This window comes from Fundulus heteroclitus, chromosome 12 (assembly GCF_011125445.2).
Source record: "Fundulus heteroclitus isolate FHET01 chromosome 12, MU-UCD_Fhet_4.1, whole genome shotgun sequence".
NCBI lineage: Eukaryota > Metazoa > Chordata > Actinopteri > Cyprinodontiformes > Fundulidae > Fundulus > Fundulus heteroclitus.
In genome coordinates, this window is record NC_046372.1 from 28,155,578 (window position 1) to 28,163,784 (window position 8,207).

The 8,207-nt window shown below is 39.8% G+C and overlaps 1 long non-coding RNA gene across 1 annotated transcript; it reads right to left on the reverse strand.

The window, feature by feature from the left end:
* Window positions 1-3,292: 3,292 nt before the first annotated feature.
* On the reverse strand, window positions 3,293-5,101 carry LOC118564943. Its single transcript, XR_004932099.1, has 2 exons — window positions 4,728-5,101; window positions 3,293-3,362 (listed from the first exon to the last, which is right to left on the reverse strand). It is a non-coding gene; the product is annotated as an uncharacterized LOC118564943 (long non-coding RNA).
* Between the last annotated feature and the right edge of the window lie 3,106 nt (window positions 5,102-8,207).

Consider the following 8,207-nt stretch of genomic DNA (forward strand, 5'->3'; position numbering starts at 1 on the left):
CCGCCTCCACCTCCTGAAGAGGCTGAGGTCCTTTGGAGTGAGCAGGCCTCTGCTTAAGACCTTCTATGACTCTGTGGTGGCCTCAGCTCTCCTCTACGCTGTCGTCTGCTGGGCTCCTGGCAGCACAGAGCGGGACAGAAAGAGGCTGAACAAGCTGGTGAGGACTTCTGTCCTGGGCTGCTCTCTGGACTCTGTGGAGGAAGTAGCTGAGAGGAGGGTGTTGTCCAAGTTCACATCCATCATGGACAACACCTTCCACCCCCTGCACCAGACTGTAGAGGAGCTGAGCAGCTCCTTTAGTGCCAGACTTAGACATCCTGTCTGTAAAAAGGAGCGCTACCGCAGGTCATTCATCCCTGCTGCCATCAGATTATACAATGCTGCACTATAACTGTGACCATAACTGCAATAATTAATGTGCAATAACTAATGTGCAATAATCTATTTAATACACTGTACTACAACCCGTGCAATAATCCTGATGTAGTGACTTCTGCTGCTATCACCACCTGAACATAAGTCAGTACACATGTATGTATGTATGTACAAATGTATACACGGATGTATATGCACATATATACGTGTAGGTATATATATATATATATATATATATATATATATATATATATATATATATATATATATATATATATATATATATATATATATATATAGACCACTATGAATGTAAATAAGACATCATATGCCCATTCCTATTTCTTTTTGTATTTTTTTGGTATTCTTTTGATCCATTGTATATATGAAGATTCACTGTATATAACTGAATGCACCTTCCCTACTCTGTACCTTCTTGTATGAGCCGATGTGACGAGTGAATTTCTCCATTGTGAGATCAATAAAGACTATCTTATCTTATCTTAATATTTGGAGGAGATTGCAAGCTCTCTTGGTATGAGAAAGATATTTCTAGGCAGGTCTGTCAGGGTCCCTAAAGGACTTGTCATGACATAAAAGCTCTGAGCTGACTCATCTGAAAAAGTCCTAGAGAAAATGTCAGCATAACCACACATTTCAGGGACATTCTCTTATTCATTCACATTTCAACAAAGAGAAATGCTCTCAAACACTCAGCGGAGAAGCAAAGCAAGGTTTAGAGTTTACAGTTTTAGCTCATCATGTGTCTTCTTTTTACAAAGAAAAGCTTTAAAACAACACCTCTGCAGTTTAAACATTCAATATCTGCATACAACCTGAAGAACGTTGGATAATGTTTCTTAGTTCTCACTGTTTTGGTGATTTCAAGCACATCTTACAGATAACAACTAAGTGTTATAAATAAGGCAAGAAGGCAGCAACGGCTGGCAGAGACAAATGTCCCAGAGCAAAGCCATCACAGCCAGAAAAACAGAAGTGAGGTGAACTTTTTACCCCAGAAATGTGAAAATCTCAGCTTTGGTTCCGGAACTAACTCCAGGAAAACACACAACATTATAACATTATTATATTAGAAAGATTTGTAAAAGAAAACATGAGAAATGAACCTGCAGACATATACAGAAGGAGAGAGACTGTTTATGTGGTTGATCAGAAAAGAAAAGTGCAGCTCTTTGGTGTTGCTCTCAGTTTCTGTGGTTCAGGCTCACATAGTTCAGATGCAAAGTAAGCCGAGACATTTTTATGATAACCCTAATATCAACAAACAAGGAGATGGACCGGAAGGGGTCAAAAATGCCTAAAGGTTTTCTCTTGGACGCTTTGATTTGCATGATTAATTTTCAAAACAATATTCTTTTACATTCATTTAAGGGGGTTATATGGGGACTTTTTAATGCCTTCCTTTTTACATTTAGATATTTCTGTTGTGGTCTATATAAAGTGGAACTGCAAAGCTTTGGTCTGAAAACATTATTATTGCGCCACAGCCCTTCTTTTTCCCCTGTTCTGAGGTGAGTGTGAGAGCAATTAATTTTGGTACTGTCTCTTTAAATGCGAATGAGGCACTTCACACCCCACACCCAGCGCCATAGAGATTGAAAAGAGTTGCGACACTCTTTGATGTCACCGCCAGGGCAGTCACGTGGTTCGTGTAGACCGCTATAGTTCCAAAACATACGCTGGCTGTCATGTTCTTCTATGGGACAGACAGCAGCGATTGCGTTATTTAACGGTAAATATATATATAAACATACACCCTACTACTTTTTCAGCTGTTATTGCATGATTACATATTTGTTAATGTCATTTTTCCATTTTTGAGAGGCAGGGTGACAACAAAAAGCTGTATATTACTTAGATACGTTTTACATTTAGGGAGGGAAAAGCTTATGTTCATGTTCGTATGAACAGGAGTACAGGCTACAACGGCTCTAACTTAAGTTTTCTTTTCCATATCATTCATGTGATGACAGATGTCTCATGATTTTCATTTTTTGGCGACTGGGCTGTATTATTGATTACCGTGATTTTGCTTATAAATTCCCATTCAGCCATTAGCTTACCTTCGTGGTAGCGTTAGGTCTGTCGTGGTCCATTCAGCATTCGCCTAGCAGCTAGCTCACTTCTGATAAGTGGACACCCCCAGACCACAACGTGAAACATGATCATGTTAAGACTAAGAATATAATTTTAATATTAAGCCATTCACATATTATCAAAAGCATTATGCTTATATGTTTGGGTCTATAGGCAAGTGCAGAGCTATTAAGATTTTTCTCTACGTCTCTGGATTAATGCACAGAGTAAGAGTAAGGTTAGCTGCAGAGAGAGTGATAGAGAACAGTGACAGGCAACACTCACATTGGACTCCGTTGTTGCTTTGTGCTTTTTTGAGAAAAAACAGTCCATTCAGCATTTACACCCACTTTTTCTGATGAGGCAGGAGTTGGCCACACAACAATGATAATTTTAATACTAAGCCATGCACAAAGAATCAAATATATTAAATAATAACTCATTAACCTTGGATGAATGATTCAAATATTGTTTAATAAAAAATAATGAGTGAGACAACAAGATGTGTGTGTGTGTGTGTAAATGTGTGTATCTAACTGGAAAAACAAGGACAAAGTGAAGGAACAGGGAGGAATATTATAAATACATTTTTAAAAAAATCCTCCACATACATCAGGCTTCAGAGTGCATCAGGGCTGAAAGGAAGGACAACATTAATAATAAAGGTACCTGGCATAAGATAAAAATGAACAGTGTGGAACAAAAAAAATGGGAACAAGCATGAATAATATCAACAAACATACGTACAGTATGTGTGAACAAGAACAACAAATGTGTAAACAGGCGTTAAGAACAGGTATCGTAACCATTTTTTTTGGGGGGGGGGGGGGGGGGGCGCTCCACTGAAACCTGTGATGGCCACAACAACGATACTGCTGGTCCAGCAAGATCTGTTGAGACAGGGGCACAAATATGTTCATTCAAGCCAGTTCATTCTGGACTGCCTACAAAAACACTTTTTCTTGCATACGTCAGAGGAACTCAGTCCCGACACCCGTGGAGTTCCACTATGCACTACGGGCTGCCACTGTAGGGCAGTTCCTTAAGTGCATCGGAGCTGAGAGGAAGGCAAACAGCCGTAATAAGGGGTACCTTGGCAGCAAGAGTCAGACCAAGAAGGCGATTTCCACACAGCAGACCGCCTCACCTAAGGTCATACCATCTAGGCCACTGCCGAACACCTTACTGGTTGCCATGGATGTACTCGGCCACTCCATTCCCGGCACCCTGTCCGCAGTCTCCACAGCCTCCAGTCTCCTCTTATTCCAGCAGTCAGCAGTCGCCACCAGCAGCCATGGCCAGCACCAGCAGAGGCCAACATTATCAGCAGCGGTCACAAGCAGGAGCCGCCATCACCATCCTTCGGCAACATCAGTCAGCTCAAGCAGTCATCGCCTCCAGCAGCAGCCGCCTGCAGCAGCAGTGTTTGGGGAACAAATTAGTCACACTACTGTCTGAGTAACAAACCTTATTTCTACTAGCATCAGATACACAGTACTCAGCTGACTGGCTACCACCGCCAGGTTCAGCAGATACAACCTAAAAAAACGTCCTAGTCAACCTTGATGATCCTAGTAATCTAACATCAATAACTTACTTAATAAAAGATGTCAGAGATTCACTAATGAACTTCGTAATTTCTGGTGTAGCGATACCTTCTTCACAGCTGGCAAAATCGAGATAAAAGTAGCAGGCAATGACTGAAAATCGGTTGTCTACCAAGTTAAGAATATATTTATAAATTGCACTGTGCACATACAAATAAATATAAGCATATGCACCATAAAGGGCCTATTTATATAATATACAGAGTTGACAATTCAAAAGAGGTAGCTATTTAATCAATTTACGCCTGGATATAACGTTAGTGCTACCTTTACAGAGGGCAAAGTCAAGCTAACAAACTAGCAGGCAATCGGTGGTTTACCAAGATAAAACATATATATAATTACGCTGTGTACATACAAATAAAGATCAGTATATGCATCATAAAGGACCTCTGATAAAATATAGACAGTTGACAGTTCAAAATAGGTAGCTATTTAATCAATTTACCCCTGGATATAACGTTACCTTCACAGAAGGCAAGTCAAGCTAACAAACTAGCAGGCAATCGGTCGTCTACCAAGATAAAAAATATATATATAATTACGCTGTGTACATACAACAAAAGATCAGTATAAGCATCACAAATGGCCTATGATACAATATAGACAGTTGACAATTCAAAACAGGTAGCTATTTAATCAACTTACCTCAGAAGTTACTCGACAGTCAGCAATGGAAGTGAATGATGTCCGACGCCATAGAATGGCTTTTTGGAACTATGCGAGGCTGCATACCCCGGAAGTAGGCGGCAAACAGCGTACAACGCAGTCCAATGGGAGTGTCGCGACTCTTTTTATCTCTATGGCTCTGCCCACACCCCTCCAGGTTGCAAAGCTTTCCACTCCACCCCCTAGCAAGCAATGGGACAGTGTGATGAATTGTGTGGGTTAATGCATCCAACAATCAAAAAGTTTCACTTATCCACTTACAGCATTGACATCCTACAGCTTGGAGTACCAAATAGAGGCCAAGAAATCCCCCATAAAAATAGAGGATTTGCATAATTTTTCATCTGGAAGTCCTTGATCTCGTTAAGTAGCTCAGCAGTAAATACTGTGAGATAATTGTTAAAAAAAAGGAAATAGATGTAAGAGATTTTGAGATTACCGAGACTGAACTGCAAAATTGGTTGCCATGGAAATTACAGATTAACGGACTCTGAAGGCAAAGTGTCTGACATACTCAGACTGGACAGAATGACTGTTATGTGTCAGCAAGGACGTCTGCATTTCTCCACTAATGGGATAAACGGAATGCTGATATTATACTAGGAACGCCCTAAATGGGTGGACACATGCTTGGTATTTAATGTAACTAACGACGTTCTGTCATGATTTTGTCTTGGATGAACCCGGACACAGCATGCACACACAGAGCTGGTTTTAAGAGAGTTTATTGCAAGAAGTGGATGATGTTGACATGAAGTACCAGAGTCTGTTACCAGGCGGAGATGAAGGATGCAGGAGCTGGCTGGCAGGAGCAGAGCCGAGAGACTGACCACGAGACCGGAAAGCTGCGCTGCTACAGAACCGGGAGTAAATCCAGAGTCCATTAAGATGGGAACTGAGGTACAGAGTCCAGCAGCGCAGCAAACAGAAACAGGACAAACGGGAACCAAGCCGGGAGGACGGGAGCAGACAGGCACGCTGTTGGATAGACTGATGTTTACAAGCCAGCAACCAGGAACAAACTGAGGTGAGCTTAAGAAGGGGTGTGAACAGGTGGAACCAGTAATGAGATAATTGCAGCCTGACAGGTGCTTCTAATCAGGCTGTGCTGGGAAGGAGGAGGCAGGGACTGCTAAGAATGCAGTTTCAGGCTGCATCATGACAGGTTCTCAGAGACTGGTTGCATTACTGAATCTTTAAATAATCCTCTGCCTTTTAGATTAAATATGGAAAAATATAGTTACGGTTTGAAGAGTCTTTTTAACATTAAAGAAGTCTACAATACAAACACCACATTATGAGATAAAAGAACCAGGGGAGGCCGAAAACAGGTCTATAGTTGAACATAGACAACTGAACATCTGAAAAATATCCCCCAAAACAAAATAGAAAGATAGTTGCATAGCAATCAACAAACTAAATAAACATTTTTTACATTCCTAGAGACTCTAAGTACACAACAAAATATATTTAATGGCTAAAAACATGGATTTTGCATGTCCCCATTAAGTCAGAAGTGAGGTAGCAAATGTGCTGCATACAAAACATATTTTTATTCCTACTGTATTCGTCATCACCAAGGTTGTGTTGATGGATGTCCCACTAAATTACTGCCTAATCTTCCTAAAATCTTCTACATATGTTAATTTTTATGATAACACTGCCACCTTTAAAAGAATGTTCCAGTTTTCCTAAATTAACCTCGTCAACCACTGTAAATGAGACTGTGGCTTAAAGTGGAAAAAATTAAATGTTCAAAAAGCAAAACTGAGCAGTCAGAAAGCCATTTGAGGGAAAATCCTGATGCTTTCCTCTCTGCTAAGAGCAGAATCAACCAATGCTGTACTATCATAAACAAACTGAACTCGACAGACTGTGGTTGAGACTCTGCACTGGTTTTTGATTACTCTGCAGAATTGTAGCGTCCTCATAGGACTGATGTCAGGAAACACAAAACGTGCCGATGACAAGAGATGTGGTTAAGAACATGTTTGCACCATGGAGAATCTTTTCAGCTTCAGCTGTAAACAAATGAGGGCAAACCACCACCTGTCACATTTATGAAGACAGGGTTTTAGGTTTTAGCAAAGTCAGCTGCAGACATCTGATGACATTTTCATTATTTTAGTGGTTAGCTGAGAGGAAGGAAATAGTTATGTTTTGTGGGGCTTCAACAGGACCAAAGCACAGACAGGAATTCAGAAGTCACATAATGAAAGTGAGAATTAAATAAAAGCTTCAAAAAGCAACAGGCATGAGAAAAACAAACTGAAAAATCAGACAGAGCAACAGGAAGCGTGAAATAAACAGAAGAACCCAGCAATGAATATTGAAAACCAGGAAGCTTGAATACAGAGGAGTGCGTGGAGAAAGGTAAGGCAGCAACAGGTGAGAGCAATCAGGTGGAGATGAGGAGCAGCTGAGACTAATGGAGACAAATGAGCTGAAGGCACAAGTGTGCTGAACAGGAAAGACATAATTAACAAATCTAACAGGAACAATGCAAATAATTGACCAACCCAATCAACAAATGCATGCGCCAAAAATGGCAGCCTCCTGTGGAATATAAACAGGGAAAAACAGAATTATAAAGAAATAAAAAACCACACACCTGAAAATCAAGACAACATTAAATGATCAATAAATAAATTATTTCTCAAAAATGTACATGAAAGAAGGACTTTGCATCATAATATTCTATCCATTTATTGCCACATTTTTCTACTTGAACTTTAAGTCAAATCCTGCTGTAATTTGTTTAACTGAGCCTTTATTTCCTCCAGCACATTGAGGGTTTGTCATCATCAGACTCACCATCTAGGATTCTATACTGAGTGCACACTAACTGTCTGGTTCACATAAAATTAGAAACCTTATAGATTTGGCATCACAATATAAATATGTCCAGAAATCATCAGGAGGTCGCCCAGAATGGCCTTCCTGCAAGAATCACAACTGGTGTAACACAAACCCTTTCACAATGCACCTCTACCATTTATTTTTGTTTTGATACTGACCTAATATTCAATCCCAGATTTTACCCCAAAGTAGATGCTCATTATTTGATAAATAAACTTTTTTTCAGTTGGTGAAGGAAGTTCATTATGAGGATCCGAAACATAGAGCTGATCAATACCCAGCTGTCTAGTGAGCAAACTCATTCTTTAGATTTTAGACCAACTTACAGCTTTTATTTCAGTGTTTCTCTTTTTACCTTTTTGATCCACAACATAGATCTTCATGGACATAAAACAATATAAAAAGACATAAAAAGATAATGATTTTTATGACCTATATGTCCTTGGATGTATGAAGAAAAAGAAAGCCGGAAAGATTTTAAACAAAAGCCCCAGAGAGACTTGTTATTTCTTGGTCTATAAATCTTTGTTGTTCTCAGTAGATTTTAATAGCTTTGCCTCTCTTTATAGTATCTTATGTTGCATTGTTTTATTTCTCAGT